We start from the raw sequence: 18730 nt of genomic DNA, 5'->3' as shown, positions 1-18730 counted from the left end.
GCGCTCAGACCCCCAGCGATCAAACACTTATTATTTTAGCAGTTTTGCAATGGGTTTATTCACATAACGCACTTGGATTTGGTAAAACTTGCACCAGGAAAAAGGCACGTGGTCTGGATGAGATTGTTTGTGCAGGGAAAACGTTGCATAAATTTGTTTCACCTGTAAAAACTGCAATCACTTGTCAAACAATGTCAAAATGACGCATTGTATTTGATGTTGTTTTATCAGGCCAATGGCCACATGATGTTGCTGGTAAAATGGAGGTATAAGCTGCAACATCTTGGCAGGGCTTCAGTCACACATGGTTGCCAAACAGTGGCCACTATGTGTGCTGTCACTTGCAGCTCCATTTAGGCCAGGGCCCTACGGGATCATGCATGGTGTAGGGGCTTTGCTAGTTGCAGCTCAGCCCCATTTGTTTGTATGGGACTGATCTGTTGCTGCACCATGTGACTGATGAACATGACACCATCAGTACCGGGAAGAGACCGTGCGCTTGTGAGAGCTGCAGCCTATAAACTGCTGAATGACGGGGGTCCCTGGTTCAGACTCCCACCGATCAGATATTGACCTATACTAAGTCCATCCATTACATGGCTGCAGAGCAGGATCGGTCATGTAATGATAAATGACTAGAACACAGCAAATAAGAACAACATTCACATGTCAGGCAAGATATACAGTCTGCCTACACGTATCTTCCCTGCCAGTGATGGACATGATGGACATTCACAGCTGGGCTTTCCCTACACAGGAATAATATTTGGACCAGCCTTCAACACTGGCCAACATATCAATTGCTTGGTTTCCATGTAAATCATCCCCTGGATTCCTGTCCCAAGCATAGTTTCCGAGTCCAGGGGGGAGATAAACAACTCTAGAGATACAGTGTTGGCCAAAAGTATTGGCACCCCTGAAATTCTGTCAGATAATACTCCTGTTCTTCCAGATAATGATTACAATCACAAATTCTTTGGTATTATTTTCTTCATTTAATTTGTCTTCAATAGAAAACCACAAAAATAATTGTCAAAAAGCCAAATTGGATGTAATTCCACACCAAACATAAAAAAGGGGGTGGACAAAAGTATTGTTTGAAAAATCATGTGATGCTTCTCTAATTTGTGTAATTAACAGCACCTGTTACTTACCTGAGGCACCTAACAGGTGGTGGCAATAACTAAATCACACTTGCAGCCAGTTGAAATGGATTAAAGTTGACTCCACCTCTGTCCTGTGTCCTTGTGTGACCACATTGAGCATGGAGAAAAGAAAGAAGACCAAAGAACTGTCTGAGGACTTGAAAAGCAAAATTGTGAGGAAGCCTGAGCAATCTGAAGGCTACAAGTCCATCTTCAAAGACCTGAATGTTCCTGTGTCTACCGTGCGCAGTGTCAGTAAGAAGTGTAAAGCCCATGGCCCTGTGGCTAACCTCCCTAGATGTGGACGCAAAAGAAACATTGACCAGAGATTTCACCGCAAGATTGTGCGGATGGCGGATAAAGAACCTCGACTAACATCCAAACAAGTCCAAGCTGCCCTGCAGTCCGAGGGTACAACAGTGTCACCCCGTACTATCCAGCGTCAGCGTCTGAATGAGAAGGGACTGTATGGTAGGAGACCCAGGAAGACCCCACTTCTTACCCACAGACAGAAGCCAGGCTGGAGTTTGCCAAAACTTACCTGAGAAAGCCAAAACCGTTCTGGAAGAATGTTCTCTGGTCAGAGGAGACAAAAGTAGGAAAAGGCCTCAACATAGAGTTTACAGGAAAAGAGAGGCCTTCAAAGAGAAGAAGACGCCCCCTACAGTCAGACATGGCGGAGGGTCCCTGATGGTTTGGGGTTTTTTTGCTGCCTCTGGCGTGTGCATGAGAATGTGCACGTAGCATCTACAGGACGTTACCTATAAGACAAGGCAGGACATTCAGAAACAGCCACATCAAAAATTAAGATAAGACTCCTTTCTGTGTGCGGGGTTACAGACATTTCTGTTCTGCAAAATCACTGTATTCCCCAAAATATAACAAATGTGGAGAATATTTCCTTATATCTCTGCTGTTCCTCTGCTATTCCTCCTGGAAATTCATTAATAAATTGCCATGTAGGCGTTTAATAAAATTCATTAATAAATTGCCATTTAGGGGGTTCGCCTCTACACATCCACACTCTCCAATCAGTGATGTCAGTGTCAGGATGCATTGGGACACACCCCTTTGTCAAGAAAATGGGCAAATCTAGTTGTCCAAGGGAACCTGTCTGGGAAATTTGGGACACTAAATAACCCACAGGTTCGCATGGACTAGGGCTTCTGGTTCTAAAGCTATTATTGCTTGTACTGGGGACTGAAGAGGCCAAGGCGGTCATGACAGCACAGGCTCCTCACAGCTGATCTGCAACGGTCTGCAGACTCCCATCGATCATACACTGATGACTTGCCCAACTGTTAAAGGGATCCTATCATTGGAATGCCATTTTTTCTGGAGAGTTCTCTCGCAGCATTGGCAACGCCCCCTGGTGCTGTTTGAGTGCTGAGGACCGCCCCCAGTGCTGCGAGAGAACTCATTTGCATACTGAAGAAAGCGGGATTTCTACAGAATGGTGGCGCGGAGAAGACATCTAAAGGTAGCAGACGAATAGCCTTTCTTAAGGCTATTCTTACGTGTTATTGAGAAAAAAAAAGCATTTTAATGGTAGAATCCCTTTAAGGTCGCACGTTGCGGAAACACAGCAGAAAAAAAAAAAAACTGTGTCCGTTACCAGCAAAGTAAGGCTATGTTCATACTGAGTATTTTGCAAATCTGCTGTGTTTTTTACATGATGCATTTTTTTTGTTGCGGTTTTCCATGTGGTTTTTGATACTGCAGAAACGGTATCAAAAACCGTGTAAAATAAAAATGCCTTTGCAATGGGATATTCAAGCAGGAATCCGCCTCAGGAGAGGTCATGTCTTTGGAGATTTCCCTATATACATTATACCTACTATATAATAGACATAACAATCTAGTGTGCAATCACTAAGGAGAATTTTCGGTTACTTTGTTTCCGGATTTCGACACCAAACCGTGTGGTTACTGCAAACTGCCAGCTCTCCGCCCTGAAGTAATCATTTCCCCCCTTACATTGACGGACTTTCTCCTAGGAAACCCAAAAATATAACAAGACATCGTAGCAGTGACTACAGCAAATACAGATGTGACTACAACCAACCTCGGCTGTCACCGTCACATCACACTATGTCACATGACCAGGGTGTAGCCGTAACGCGCCATCCGACCAACAAAGATGAACCTTTTATTAAAGGGATATCCCAGTAACAAGAAGTTTCCCCCCTATCCAAGTACTGGAACCCCCACGAGCAAGCAAGCTACTCCCGATCTAACGTCTTGTTACCGGAATATCTCTTACAGGAAAGATCCGCAGAGAAGTTTTCTATACGGTGCACCACCAGAAAAACATAGTAGGTATGCGTACGGTTCTGCAATGGCCGAAGTTGGAGGAATATATGTGAACAGAGCCTTAGATCTCCCAATCTGTACCAAATAAATACATGTCATCAACCAATCCCCTCAGGTATGGTAACAAGAGAGGGGTCTGACATTGCACATGACATGCATGCAGGCCGATCATCTAATGTACATCAGGGTGTCCCAACTTGCACACAGTAGCAGCTGTGAGGGCAAAGACTTTGGATTTCAACATCCGCAGTCCCAGGTGTCCCCAGCTTATCCTCTATTGAGAAACCACCAGACATGTTGGACCGTTCCCAGCATACAAGTGTATCGGGGTCAGCTTTTAGGCATTATATAATATGTCAGGATATCAATTTTAGTTCAGGGGTTGTTCCAATGCCAGGACCCGGCAGATCAGCTGTTTCCCGAGTTGCAACACTTACTTGCGGTATTCATTGCAAGTATTACACCAGTCGTCTGATACAATTGTATGGGAAAACCCCTGCAGTAAGTTACACAGGGATCGATCAGCAATGATCTAAAATTCATAGCCCATGGACAGGACGTAACATTTCGCATAAGCTGTATAACCCCTTTAAGAAGACGACTGAAGGTCACATTGGAGCAGGCACTGACCAAAGGAAGGCAAGTATCCAGCCAGTTAGGTAGGTGCAGGGATACATCACGTCTTTAGTCCTCTTTTCTATAAAACAGCAAAAATACAGAACCCAAGAAGCCGACGCGGTTTAGTCTCGTAGTCAGCCCGTAGTCATAGCACAAGAACAAAGAAACGGGGGCAGTAACGGAAAAAGAAGATCTAAGGTCAACGTATCTGAAAATCCTTCATTGAACGTTTGTCCTTCAGTAAAGCCAACACTCCAAGAATCCATGGAGGACGTCTTCTAAACATCCTCAAGATCCATCTTGTCTCAAGTAGACAGGCTTGTGCAAGTAAATCGACCATCCCATAGTCTCCTAAAGTGACGTCTGCTCTTCCTGATGTGTCTTCACACGGTAATGCCTGCGGGTTCGGGGGCCATTGTCCGGGCAGGTATAAGGAATGCCTGGACATTATGTCTGACTATGGAATAGTATGTCGTTTTCCCATAGGAATTCTCTGTGGACCAAGAACCATTGTTGGCCTTTGTTCACACGAGCGAGCCAAATGTCAGCAGTGTATTTAATGGATCAGTACAGCAAATGTGAGGGAAAGAGTGAGGCATGCTAGTATGTAGGTATACATTTATGGGCGCGCTGACCACCATCTGGACGCACGTAGCAAAAAAAAAAAACACAGCAAAAACCCGCCGTGCTTCTCATTGAGTTTTTGATGCATTTTTCAGTTTTTTCTTCCCCTCTTAAATATACAAGGGTAACGCTCTAAATTCTGCAGCTAAAAATAACATGCTGTGCTTCCCAATCTGCAGCGTTTTCCCCGCACAATGTCTGCGATAGATGAAATGAAATCTCCTTTGCTTTGCTGGTTCTGTAAAACGTAACGTTTCTGCTATGGGCTTTCATATCCTCACAGATCGGCCGTATTATATACTAATAGCAGTACCCGCGACTTCGCCCTCGGCACCCTCACCCCCTGTGCTAGTCACCTCCAGCGCGGCCCAGGCCCCACCGTCCTCCGTGGCCCACCAGCGGGCCCCCTCCACAGTCCCCGCAGGTTCATCAAACTGTCAAACTCCGGTGGGTGAACCCCCACACCCTGCTTCCCCGCAGGCTGGCCCTGGAAACCTACACCTCCACTCAGACTCCCCCTTCTCCCCCTAACCCTCGCCCCCTTAAAGGCCATACTACCGGCATCCGCCGAGACCATGCGCCGCGGCACTGCCAGACAGCAGGCTAGGCCGCGCAGGCTTATTCACCATGTAGATGGTGAGGAGGCATGTGTGGTGTAGGAGCCATTGCAGCTGGCATGAGCGCTACCTCCGCACACGGCAGGTCCTAAGGCTGTACAGAACGTGTGGTGGGCCGGCTGTCCAGCACACAGGTGGTAGTGGAGGCACATAGTACGCCGGCATCGGGCACGGCTCACGCAGCCGGCATGAGGAACAAACATCCAAACACACAATAATATTAGTAGAATAGGATGGAAACTTTCTGATGGCCCGTCCTTCTAAACGTAAAGGGATATCGGTGCTGAAACTAACAGCGACCTGGACAAGTACAGTCAAAGCTGACAGTGCACTGTGATTTCAGCTTTGTCGCGGTATATAATAGGACGTGAAGGGTCCTCTGCAAGGCCCAGGGCCCCACGTAGTATAAACCACTGCCTTTTATAGTACCTGCAAAGTGGATGAGATTCTGGCTAATCCCATCCACTCATTGCAGAAAAAAAATCTGCAGTGGAAAATCGCAGCAGGTCCCTTGTAGCTACAGAAATGCTGGCGGCTTCCCTATAGGTATAATGGAAGTAGAAAGTGCGCAGAGGAAAAGTCTGCAGACTTTCTGTGAAAATTGTTGTGGAATAAAACCTAGTGATGCTGGGGTCTCTTCTGGAGCAGTAGTGGTTTTTGCGGTCTGCAATTTGATGATCAGCAACACTAATTTCACTCCGTCCGTGTCCATCCGCAAAGTGCACAGTCCGTGCCGTGATGTCCGTGACTTTGCAGACCTGCAGTTTTCAATGCAGACCTCGGTCACGGCACGACACACCACGGATAAAATATCCGCACTGAATACAATGTGTCCGCAATTGAGAACCCACAATTGCGGATTTAACTTACGTTCGTGTAAGGCCAGCCTTAGTCTAAAGTGGTTTTCCAGGATTTTTTTGTTGGCCTATTGTTAGGACAGGTCATCAATACATCATCAGTAGGGGGCTAGGTCAACTGTTTGGGATGCTACAGGGCCTGGTACTACATAGTAGATGGTTCTGAAATTTCCCCAAGGTGGGACTATTAAAGGATTATCTTATCTTATCTTATATAGTGACTGCGCAGCAGTAGTGCAGCTCTGTCCCCACGGAAGTGAATGGGAGCGGAGCTGTAATAGCACAGCTTTGTCACTATACAGGGTATGAAGTCATCTGCTTTTGGCTCTGCACAATCCATAGTACTGATCCCAAATAGCTGTGGAGGTCGGGTGTCAGACCCCATAACAGATATCGATAGACATCTGTAACTCTATACGGTCACCGCGCCTGTGATGTCACTCACCTATACATCCAGCCAGGTACCTATATGGGGCCATCTCCAGCTTTATCTACACAAGAAGTAATCCTATTAATATTATAAAGGTGAAAGTTTGTGAGTTTGGATGTTTGTTCCTCAATCACGCAAAACCCGCTCCACCGATTTGGCTGAAATTTTCCACAAACATAGTCACTACACTCGATTGCACAATAGGCTACTTTTCGTCACAATAGCGCACATACGTTTTTCCCAGGACCCCCACAAAACCCAAACTCACATCACTATTTCTGCAATCTCACACACTTTGGACCATAGCAAGCCACAAAATTCATATTACCCTCTACAGCAGAGGTCAGCATGCCAAGAGTGGCACTCCTGCCATATTTCACTGGCACACCAGCAGCCCACGACCTGCAAGAGTTAAATGAAGTCTGAGTCTCTTCAGTGCTCTGCTAGAGCTGAGGCATAAGGACACTCCCCTTTGAGAGGGGTGCAGGAAACCCAGGGGGTGGAGCTTAATCGCTCAGTTCTGTGCCTGCTATAGTGATAGCTCCTGCCATCTGCACCCTGCAAACCTTCCCCGAGGAGGAGAGGAAGCTGCTAGCAAAGTGACACTGAAAAACACACAAGTACATAGGATTACTGTTCTCATTAATGTCAGGCATTTGGGGTTATTAGTTTAGTCTTAGTAACTCCATGTGCCTCACATTAATAGGAATAACCCCCAAACCCCTGTGTGCCTCACATTAATAGGAATAAACCCCATCATGTCCCTCATATTAACCCCTGTGTGCCTCATATTAATAGGAATAAACCCCATCATGTCCCTCATATTAACCCCTGTGTGCCTCACATTAATAGGAATAAACCCCATCATGTCCCTCATATTAACCCCTGTGTGCCTCATATTAATAGGAATAAACCCCATCATGTCCCTCATATTAACCCCTGTGGGCCCCATATAAGGGTTACTAATAAACCTCAACAATGAAGATACTTAACTATTACCTCCAAGTCTCTCACATATCAGTAACTCTTACACAAGGGTTAATGTGAGGGACATGATGGGGTTAATTGCTATTACTAAGAGGCGCATGGAGTTACTAAACTGTCATGCACAGGGCCAGACTTTATGTGGCTGCTCCAGAGTATCCTGTGCCCAAAACTTACATGTACTGGCGGAAAATAACAACTCATACAATGTCGTATATCGAAGTATATTAACCTGAAATCCCTCTGTCCCAAAGTCACTATGTACAGTTTATACCAACACCGTATAGCGGCTGAAATACAAATTACATTCAACACAAAAGTCTCATGTGCTCTCAGAATTACAGCAAAACCAAGATACACAGTTAAATTTCATATCCCATACCTTATACACAGTACGAAAACCTTACCCGTGCCTGTATATACCCACTTCTACAATCACCGCAGACGAAGTCGCGGGTACCAGCTAGTGGGATCTATATGGGAGAATGGGGGCCGATCAGCTGACCTGGACCTATGGCCTACGTATACAGTATCTGTGTATCTAGCTACATAACAGTATTATAAAGAAAAATGGAGCTGCGGGGAGGGTACACCAAAATAGTAAGGTCCTCCATTCCCAAGATGCCTATTCCAATAAAGAGAAGTTCATGGCGGTGAGAAGAAGCCTCCGGACTTATCTATAGATCTGTATTATGTGAGCGTGTGAATACATCCTTATGGTCTAAATGCCACCAATGCAAGTAACGTTCTGCGAAAGTTCAATGATAAACTTGAGCCATGAAAAATACCGTATTATATGGAATGATAAGACGTGTCTGAATATAAGACGCGGCCTGAGTTTAGGCAAGAAAAATTAAGAAAAAATATGGAATCTTTCCTGCTGATCACTGTCATTATTAAGGGGTGAACAGCTCGCGGCCCCAGTCACATGGATGCTGCAGCTTCTTCTCTCCTACTCTTATATGGGGAGCGTCCTGTAGATACATACATCTCTGTGTGATCAGGAAACGTACCGCAGGATCGCTTCTCCCCATCATAAAGGAAGCAACGTCGGACTATAAGGCACGGGGACTTTTCATCGAGGTTTTTCCTTGTATCTTATAGACCATAAACTACGGTAGAGCATTCAGCAATCTCATGCGCTCCCAGTGAAGTGAATGAGGACACATCAGAATCACTACTGTGGGAGAGTAACATCATCCCCCCTCCTCAAGATCATAGTCACCTGTCCCCAGTGCTGTAAGAGCGGTCTGCTCCATCAGCTCCAGTCTTATCTTCCTGCAGGTCCCATGTCCTTTCCTTAGGCCTCAGTGGTCCCGTACAGTGGGGACTTCAGGTGGAAGAAAAAAGCAGCAATATCGAAACGCACTGGGTGACACTGGAGCACTAGGGACTGGAGAGTATGGGGGGTTTGTCTTCATTTTCACCTCCCTAACCTCATAAAAAAAGGCTCTACGACACAACCGCTTTACTTGATGACCTATCCTTAGTATAGGTTACCAAATGAAGATCAAAGACTCCCACAGATGAGCTGTATGAAGCGGTAGCGTCACTCTCATCAGCGCCACCTCCACCTCACAGGTCATTAGATGTCACACTCATTAGTCACATGGGCTGTTTGCATTCAGGTGTATAGGTCTGTATACCGTAAAGCACTTTGCATTCACACGGAGTAACGCGGCGCTGATCTTGGCACGATGACTCGCGTGTAACACCCCCTTTGGCCACACCCCCGAGTAGCGGGGCGTTTGGATAAGTATGAGTTGCCGTTTTACCTTGCTTAGCGCAGTGCCTCCACCCTTGTCGGTGATATTCTGGTGCTTCCGGGTTGACAGTACCTTTCTTCAGATCTCTGTCCGGGGCTTGACAAGGGAAAGCCCCGCCCACACCAACACGCCAGAGAGGATTGTGGTATAAACAAAGAAACTTTTATATGGAACTTAATAAAAGTAATGGTGAAGTACAATATGCAATAACATTCACAGCATCAGTAAGAGGTGATACTTTAAACGATAAACCTATCTAGAAAATGGCAGGTCTATATGGCAAAGCCCTAGGACAGTGTATAGCTATCACAAAGCTCAGTCTTAATACAAGGCTTGTTGCCGCGGTTCTGGAAAGAATCTTCTTTCGTTGGTGCACATGAAATATGTTAGAAATGAACAATGCTCCTTTAATTCCTAGCAGGGTAATATTCCTTAGTCCAGAAGATTTGGTACACTACAGAAAATCCAGTACTGGCTACAATCATCTATCAGCAGCAGCAGGCTCTATCCCTTACAATAGAACATGGCAGCACAGCAGGTGCCTGGATGCATCAAGTCTCTTTTACTCCTTCTGCAGTGCTCCAGCTTAAACAGTTATACTAGCCAAGAACAACTCACTCCTGGATCATAGGATGCAGTCTAAATAAGAATGCTGGTGATAGGTACACTTACAGTCCCAGAGGGATTAACGCTGTCCTGTCCAACAGGCTGCCAAAGGGTTAAGTCTGGAAGAACGTTCCGGTGTAGCAGGGAGGCGCCTCCGTCGGTTGTGGAGGGTATGGATACCCTGTCTATTCGGCAAATCGTTCTGTTGAGCCGGTAACCTTTTCTCTGAAGGAATTAAATCCTCTTTCTTGTTGCTTTCAGCCTCTGGGAGCTCAGGAGATCTTACTCTTGCATCCACCTGTGATCTCTCTCTCCTGCAGACTGCCTGAGCACATGGTCTCCCCTGCCAAGCAGCCCCTCCCATCCTCCAAGGATTTGATAAACAATCACAATTGCTTTCATGCTGCATGCACAATGTTTGCAAACTGTTAACCCCTCGTTGCCTTGAACTGCACACAGGGGTTACACGCGTAAGAATCAGCGCTGCAAAACAGAATCCCATTGAGTTCAATGGATTCTGTTTAACACACATAACACATTGAAATCAATGGGAGGCATTTTAACCCATTGATGTCAATGTGTAGCACCCATTGAACTCAATGGGATTCTGTTTTGCAGAGCTGATTCTTAAGATCAGTGCCGCGTTACTCCGTGTGAATGCACCCTAAAGAGGCTTCAGCACTCACCCAAATCCTGTGGTCTATTCAAACAGCTGAACAGGATAAGTCATCGACCGATAAACCTGGAACACCCCTTTAAAATCCAGCTTCAGAAAGACAACCTGACTCCCTAATGTGTATAGAAACGCTCTGATGGCAGACCTCAGGAGGGAACAGAATCACACTAGTAAATTTCAAGGGAGATAGGCCTTAGTGAGAGGTGTCCTGACAGCTAAGGTCAACTGGAAACACATGCACCCCTGACCAAGCATGCATGGTTATGGGGGTGTTAGAAGGAATAGCTTTTTTTCTGACTGTCTTTGGTGTGTGGATTCCTTTCAACGTCTTCAAAAGAACTGACTGAAATAAGAGAAATAAAATGTAACACCCGGAATAAAGCGTAAGCGAGCGCATTTTATCCTCCGCCGCCTTAATACAAGAATGTCCTGGCAGGAGACTAATGATTGTTTTGTCTTCACACGTCTCGCTCATAGCGGCTGATATATGGTTGGGACAGAACGGTAATTCCACCTTATTAAACACAATAACAAAAGGTCATGTATACACCAGCTACAAGTAATGAAACGGCTTACTGGTCCAAATCCCTTAAAGGTGCATTCTGGTTATTTAAAGGGGTTCTCCGGGAGTAAAATATTATTGACCAATCTTGGGTTAGGTCATCAATATCAGTCCAAAACCTGGAACCCCCACAGATGAGCTGTTTGAAGCAGAATGTGGTCTGATGAGTGCTGCTCCCGATATGTGGCAGCCCCTCCCCATAGAAAGCACAAGCACGGGGGGGCGGGGGTGGAGTAGCTGCCAACCATACAAGTGGTCCTGATGTGATCGACTGTCTAAGGTCCCCTAATAGCTAGACCTCCAGCAACACCTAAGCACGGGTGGAATTTTTTCGTTATTGCAAACCATTTTCCATTGACTCCTGTAATAACATTACAAATCCAAAAAATGCCGCCTGGTAGGTGCCGACACCTCCGGCCCCATCAGGCTTCATTAGAACTAGAACTGGTCTATCTGCTTGTGACCCGAGATTGGACTTCATCCAACTTGTAGGAGTTGACAAGATTTAAGCTCAAATCCTTCCTCATTTTCCGTCGCAATGATTGCCGCAATAGAATGCCAATGCCGGGGATCGGCGCTGTTTTGGGGCTTTCCTTGGCTGAATGGGTCTAACCAGGAGGGACTTCCGCGCCCTGGAATCCGCAGTAACATCACGCAGGACGCTGATTTTTTTCTGCATCCTGCTGTAATCTCTTCCTTCCATTAAAAGCAGCAGGCGTTATACTCAGGACAGAATCTGCTACAAATTCAGGGGCGGAATCCACTCCCAAATCTGTGTGAGCCTAGCCTTAGATGACTACCTAGTTATAAGCTCCTCCACGGACTCCTCAGCCTGACAAGGACACGTTTGGCAAGATAATACCATAGACGAGCATTAAAGGGGGTTTCTGGAAGGCAAAGGGCAAAGGTCATACCGAATATTGATGGGATTTACATGACTCTATTCTTCATTCACTTCATTCTAATTGACTATAATAAAACATTAACCCTTTCATTTAGGGCTGCCCAACGATACCCTAATCAAAATTGTGATTAATTAGGCATTTTACCTCCATTATAATTAATAGATGTATTTAGACCACGCCCCTTTAAACCACCCCCCCCCCCATTACAATATGATTAAGTGTTGGAAAGCCCCGTTAGATTCGTCTGGACCAAACCTGCTATTATTATGCAGAGTATAAGCGGAAGGCCAGGGGAGTGTTACTCACCTCTCCCGCGTGACTCTCTGCCATCTTTGGCACTTCTGGCTGACGTCAGGGGTCAGTGATTGGGCCTCAGCGTCATGTGGCGTCACCAGAAGACAGTAGAGAGTCACGCCGGAGAGGTAAGTAGCGCAGTATTTTCAGTTTACTCACCTCCCCTCGGCCTCCGCTTATTACACTCTAGGGTCCCAAGAGACTGCACAGTCCGAACGAAACTGCGAATATTGTGATATGAAACCATACTGGAATCCGGTTACTTTTCGATGACTCTCCTGGCCCCACTTCTATTTCGGAAAGCATTCTTACTTTGCATCATTTTTTCCGCACCTGCCTAAAACCTTTGCACAGCACTGTATACACATATTTGTCCAGCCAGGGTCTCCGGATGTCGTGTGCGATGTACCAGTTAATAATTATCGAGCGGTCTTATGTAACACCGCACAATACTATTGTCATCTACTTAGACCTTGTTGTGACAGCTTTTTATTGATTTGTCTGTTACTGTTTTTAGATCTGATGCCGTCTCACTGTGAGCAACGTCGCGTCGCAGAAAAATAACATTCTATGAAAGCAGCAAAAACTGCTCGGGAAAAGGAAGCGCGATAAGCAGCAAACGCACAAACACTGCGGCAAGAACCGCGGCGTTACAGCACCTGAAAAGCGGATGAGACTCTAGCTAATCCTATTCCGGCTAATCCCATACACATGAAGAACCGAAAGAGGGACAAAACGTGCGGCGTGCTCTGTGGCAAATTTAGTTCCACCCACTTTCATGTTGACTCCGCCCATTCTCATTCATTTTTCATGTGTCCCCACACAGTATAATCCTCCTACAGTCACCCGTAAAGTACATGCCCCCCCTCCATCTCTGCCCAGAATCATGTCCCCCATCTCTGCCCCCAGATTCATGTCCCCCCCATCTCTGCCCCCAGATTCATGTCCCCCCATCTCTGCCCCCAGATTCATGTCCCCCATCTCTGCCCCCAGATTCATGTCCCCCCATCTCTGCCTCCAGATTCATGTCCCCCCTCCATCTCTACCCCCAGATTCATGTCCCCCCATCTCTGCCCCCAGTTTCATGTCCCCCCAGAATCATGTCCCACATTTCTGCCCCCAGATTCATGTCCCCCCATCTCTGCCCCCAGATTCATGTCCCCCTATCTCTGCCCCCAGTTTCATGTCCCCCACCTTTGCTCCCAGATTCATGTCCCTCCATCTCTGCCCCCAGATTCATGTCCCCCCATCTCTGCCCCAGATTCATGTCCCCCCATCTCTGCTCTCAGATTCATGTCCCCTCCATCTCTGCCCCCAGATTTATGTCCCCCCCATCTCTGCCCCCAGATTCATTTCCCCCCTCCATCTCTGCCCCCAGATTCATGTCCCCCCATCTCTGCCCCCAGATTCATGTCCCCCATCTCTTCCTCCAGAATCATGTCCCCCATTTCTGCCCCCAGATTCATGTCCCCCCTCCATCTCTGCCCCCAGATTCATGTCCCCCCTCCATCTCTGCCCCCAGATTCATGTCCCCCCATCTCTGCCCCCAGTTTCATGTCCCCCCAGAATCATGTCCCACATTTCTGCCCCCAGATTCATGTCCCCCCATCTCTGCCCCCAGATTCATGTCCCCCTATCTCTGCCCCCAGTTTCATGTCCCCCACCTTTGCTCCCAGATTCATGTCCCTCCATCTCTGCCCCCAGATTCATGTCCCCCCATCTCTGCCCCAGATTCATGTCCCCCCCATCTCTGCTCTCAGATTCATGTCCCCTCCATCTCTGCCCCCAGATTTATGTCCCCCCCATCTCTGCCCCCAGATTCATTTCCCCCCTCCATCTCTGCCCCCAGATTCATGTCCCCCCATCTCTGCCCCCAGATTCATGTCCCCCATCTCTTCCTCCAGAATCATGTCCCCCATTTCTGCCCCCAGATTCATGTCCCCCCTCCATCTCTGCCCCCAGATTCATGTCCCCCCTCCATCTCTGCCCCCAGATTCATGTCCCCCATCTCTGCCCCCAGTTTCATGTCCCCCATCTCTTCCTCCAGAATCATGTCCCCCATTTCTGCCCCCAGATTCATGTCCCCCCTCCATCTCTGCCCCCAGTTTCATGTCCCCCCATCTCTGCCCCCAGTATCATGTCCCCCATCTCTGCTCTCAGATTCATGTCCCCCATCTCTGACCCCAGATTTTTGTCCCCCATCTCTGCCCCAGATTCATGTCCCCCCTTCATCTCTGCCCCCAGATTCATGTCCCCCCATCTCTGCCCCAGATTCATGTCCCCCCCATCTCTGTCCCCAGATTCATGTCCCCCCATCTCTGCCCCCAGATTCATGTCCCCCCATCTCTGCCCCCAGATTCATGTCCCCCCTATCTCTGCCTCCAGATTCATGTCCCCCCTCCATCTCTACCCCCAGTTTCATGTCCCCCCTCCATCTCTGCCCCAGAATCATGTCCCCCATTTCTGCCCCCAGATTCATGTCCCCCCATCTCTGCCCCCAGATTCATGTCCCCCTATCTCTGCCCCCAGTTTCATGTCCCCCACCTTTGCTCCCAGATTCATATCCCCCTCCATCTCTGCCCCCAGATTCATGTCCCCCATCTCTGCCCCCAGATTCATGTCCCCCCATCTCTGCCCCAGATTCATGTCCCCCCATCTCTGCCCCCAGTTTCATGTCCCCCATCTCTTCCCCCAAAATCATGTCCCCCATTTCTGCCCCCAGATTCATGTCCCCCCTCCATCTCTGCCCCCAGTTTCATGTCCCCCCTTCATCTCTGCCCCCAGATTCATGTCCCCCCCATCTCTGCCCCAGATTCATGTCCCCCATCTCTGCTCTCAGATTCATGTCCCCCATCTCTGCCCCCAGATTTTTGTCCCCCCATCTCTGCCCCAAGATTCATGTCCCCCCATCTCTGCCCCAGATTCATGTCCCCCCATCTCTGCCCCAGATTCATGTCCCCCATCTCTGCCCCCAGATTCATGTCCCCCCATCTCTGCCCCCAGATTCATGTCCCCCCATCTCTGCCCCCAGATTCATGTCCCCCCATCTCTGCCCCGATTCATATACCCCCTCCATCTCTGCCCCCAGATTCATGTCCCCTCTCCATCTCTGCCCCCCGATTCATGTCCCCCCATCTCTGCCCCCAGATTCAAGATCTCTGCCCCAGTTTCATGTCCCCCCATCTCTGCCCCCAGATTCATGTCCCCCCATCTCTCCCCGATTCATTTCCCCCATCTCTTCCCCCAGATTCATGTCCCCCCTCCATCTCTGCCCCCAGATTCATGTCCCCCCATCTCTGCCCCCCAAATTCAAGATCTCTGCCCCAGTTTCATGTCCCCCCATCTCTGCCCCCAGAATCATGTCCCCCCATCTCTACCCCCAGAATCATGTCCCCCATCTCTGCCCCCAGATTCATGTCCCCCATCTCTGCCCCCAGAATCATGTCCCCATCTCTGCCCCCAGATTCATGTCCCCCCATCTCTCCCCAGATTCATGTCCCCCCTCCATCTCTGCCCCCAGATTCATGTCCCCCCATCTCTGCCCCCAGATTCAAGATCTCTGCCCCAGATTCATGTCCCCCCATCTCTGCCGCCAGATTCATGTCCTCTCCATCTCTGCCCCCAGTTTCATATACACCCTTCATCTGCCACCAGTTTCATGTCCCCTCCATCTCTGCCCCCAGATTAATGTCCCCTCCATCTCTGCCCCCAGTTTCATGTCCCCTCCATCTCTGCCCCCAGTTTCAAGTCCCCTCCATCTCTGCCCCCAGATTCATGTCCCCTATCTCTGCCCCCAGATTCATGTCCCCTCCATCTCTGCCCCCAGATTCATGTCCCCCTATCTCTGCCCCCAGATTCATGTCCCCCATCTCTGCCCCCAGATTCATGTCCTCTCCATCTCTGCCCCCAGTGTCATGCCGTTCTCCCCCCCTTCATCTGCCCCTAGTTTCATGGGCTCCCTTAATTATGTTCCACCTCAATGTTTAACACAAAAAAACACTTATACTCTTTTTCTTTTCTTTTTGGTAGAGTTGGAAGGGACCTCAAGGACCATCGGGTCCAACCCCCTGTGAGTGCAGGTTTTCCTAAATCATCCCAGCTATGTTTATCCAGATTCCGCTTGAAGATTTCCATTGATGGAGCGCCCACCACCTCCCGTGGCAGCCTATTCCACTCTCTCACTCCCCTCACTGTCAGAAAGTTTTTCCTAATGTCTAATCTGTATCTCTTTCCCTTTAGTTTCATCCCATTGCTTCTTGTACTTCCTTGTGCTAATGAGAATAGGGGAGATCCCTCTGCACTGTGACTACCTTTCAGATATTTGTAGACTGCTATTAAATCTCCCCTCAGCCTTCTCTTCTGCAAACTAAACAATCCCAGTTCTTTTAGCCGCTCCTCATAGGACATGGTTTGCAGACCTTCCACCATTTTGGTTGCTCTTCTCTGGACTTGCTCCAATATATCGATGTCTTTCTTGAATTGAGGCGCCCAGAACTGTACACAGTATTCCAGGTGTGGTCTGACCAGGGAAGAGTACAGCGGAATAATGACCTCTCTTCATCTAGATTCAATGCTTGTCTTAATACATCCCAGAATTTTATTAGCCTTTTTTGCAGCAGCCCCGCACTGTTGGCTCATGTTGAATTTGTGATCTACTCACCTTCCAACGCTCCCCCGCCGCTCTCTCCGCAGTCTCACTCACAGAGTTGTCTTTCGGATGCAGATCTGATTTGAAACCGGAACCGCGGGTCAGGACACTGAATCCGTGAATGTCCCGCGGAATCCTGGACGGTTGGGAGGTATGCATCCACACATTATAGAAAACTATCTGTGGCGGAAATTCAGCAATTTCCAAAACCGTCGCATTTTCATAAATCGTAGCATGTCAATTATAATAACGGAAATGCTGGCAGTTTTCACATAGGAATAATGGAAGCAGCTGTAACAGCTGATCTGTGCAGGGCCCGGGTGACAGATCCCATACAGACAACCTATCCTGTGGACACTTCATCTGTATGTAACCTCAATTTGGGGCCGGACAACCCCTTAAATAACAGATCACCATTCGAAATCTTACCCTTTCCCAGTATTTCCTACAATCTAGAAGTCTGAACCTTGGAAAAAAATTTCACCCAGTTATAAAACTGTTCATGCGGTATAAAAAAAAAATGGCGCCTTTAGAGCAGGATCTTGTTATTAGCACTTATGTCCTACCTATGTGAGGTTTCTCGTTTGTTTGGCGGTGCCGCCGTACCTGTTGTCGTGCTATTCTGGTAGGAATCCGCTGAATACTCTCTAAAATGTCACCAGACGGCGTTCAGCAATGCGGTGTACAGTATGTGTACAGTATGCCGTCCTGGAACATTTTTGCAGAATTTTTTTCTCCTTCTGCTATTAGTGTGTTAACCTGAAAGTAACAAAGAAAGCCATCATTAAAGGGGATGTCCTGGCCGAAGCAGCACAAGTCACGTGACATCGCATAGTCTGTCTGCAGCTCAGTCTCATGCAAGTGAAAAGAGTTGAGCTGCAATACCAAGGACAGTCACTAAACAATGTAGCAAATCTGTATCAGCCCCTCATACAGTGACCCCCCCCACACACACAATATCAGCCCCATATACTAACCCCATATAGTATCAGCCCCTCATACAGTGACCCTCCCCAGTATCAGCCCCATATACTAAACCTGCATAGTATCACCCCTCATACACTGACCCCCCCCCCCCACAATATCAGCCCCATATACTAACCCTGCATAGTATCAGCCCCTCATACACTGACCCCCCCCCCCACAATATCAGCCCCACATACTAACCCCACATAGTATCAGCCCCTCATACAGTGACCCCCCCCACAATATCAGCCCCATATACTAACCCTGCATAGTATCAGCCCCTCATACAGTGAATCCCCCCCAATATCAGCCCCATATATTAATCCCACATAGTATCAGCCCCTCATACACTGACCCCCCCACAATATCAGCCCCATATACCAACACCATATAGTATCAGCCCCTCATACAGTGACCCCCCCCCCACAGTATCAGCCCCATATACTAATCCCACATAGTATCAGCCCCTCATACACTGACCCCCTCCCCAATATCAGCCCCATATACTAACCCCATATAGTATCAGCCCCTCATACAGTGAACCCCCCCCCCCAATATCAGCCCCATATACTAAACCTGCATAGTATCACCCCTCATACAGTTACCCCCACACAATATCAGCCCCATATACCAACCCCACATAGTATCAGCCCCTCATACAGTGACCCCCCCCCACAATATCAGCCCCATATACTAACCCTGCATAGTATCAGCCCCTC

This window comes from Leptodactylus fuscus, chromosome 6, assembly GCF_031893055.1.
Source record: "Leptodactylus fuscus isolate aLepFus1 chromosome 6, aLepFus1.hap2, whole genome shotgun sequence".
Taxonomy (NCBI): domain Eukaryota; kingdom Metazoa; phylum Chordata; class Amphibia; order Anura; family Leptodactylidae; genus Leptodactylus; species Leptodactylus fuscus.
This window is presented reverse-complemented; position numbering follows the sequence as displayed.